At 27.9% G+C, this 556-nt stretch overlaps 1 protein-coding gene across 1 annotated transcript in view; it reads left to right on the forward strand.

Moving 5' to 3' along the window:
• LOC136827785 (MOXD1 homolog 1-like) overlaps positions 1-556 on the forward strand; it is a 16,624-nt gene extending 16,068 nt beyond the window's left edge. Inside the window, exon 15 of the mRNA XM_067085244.1 lies at positions 1-556. This exon is cut by the window's left edge and continues 870 nt beyond it. The gene's annotated coding sequence lies outside the window, so the exon portion shown is untranslated.

Genomic DNA, 556 nt, shown 5'->3' on the forward strand with positions numbered 1-556 from the left:
ACGAATATAATTCCCTAGGGCTCGCGCCTCCCTTGATCATTACCCGCCACCCCCCCGGTTAAGAACCACTTGTCTAATCCGAATATAAACGTCTGCAGAAAATGGCTATTATATTTGTAAGGATAAATGAAACTAAATAATGATTGACAACATATTATGTGATTAATTTCAAGTTAAATACCAGGAGGAAAATTCTGAATTTAAATTCCGTAGCTGTGCTTTTTAAATTGATGTCCAAATTAGATTTGAATTCGTAACACGATACGCAAATTAGATTCTAATTCATATTACTATATGCAAATTAGGCAATAATTCATATTATAGTTGGCAGTGTTTGAATATATATATTTTTATTTGTCACTCTTGTAAAATTTCGAAATAGAACTTTTTTACGAAATAATTAAATTATTTTGTTATAATTCTTTGTTATGTGAAATTCAGGAGGTAAAAATATGCAAAAAATATAAAATGGAGTCATATTATTGATTTTGTGAAATTACAAATAATTATAAATGTCTCAAAGATATTTTAGAGTGAATAAATTTCTTGTATCTTG

The sequence above is a fragment of the Macrobrachium rosenbergii genome, chromosome 42 (assembly GCF_040412425.1).
Source record: "Macrobrachium rosenbergii isolate ZJJX-2024 chromosome 42, ASM4041242v1, whole genome shotgun sequence".
In the NCBI taxonomy this organism is placed as follows: Eukaryota; Metazoa; Arthropoda; class Malacostraca; order Decapoda; family Palaemonidae; genus Macrobrachium; species Macrobrachium rosenbergii.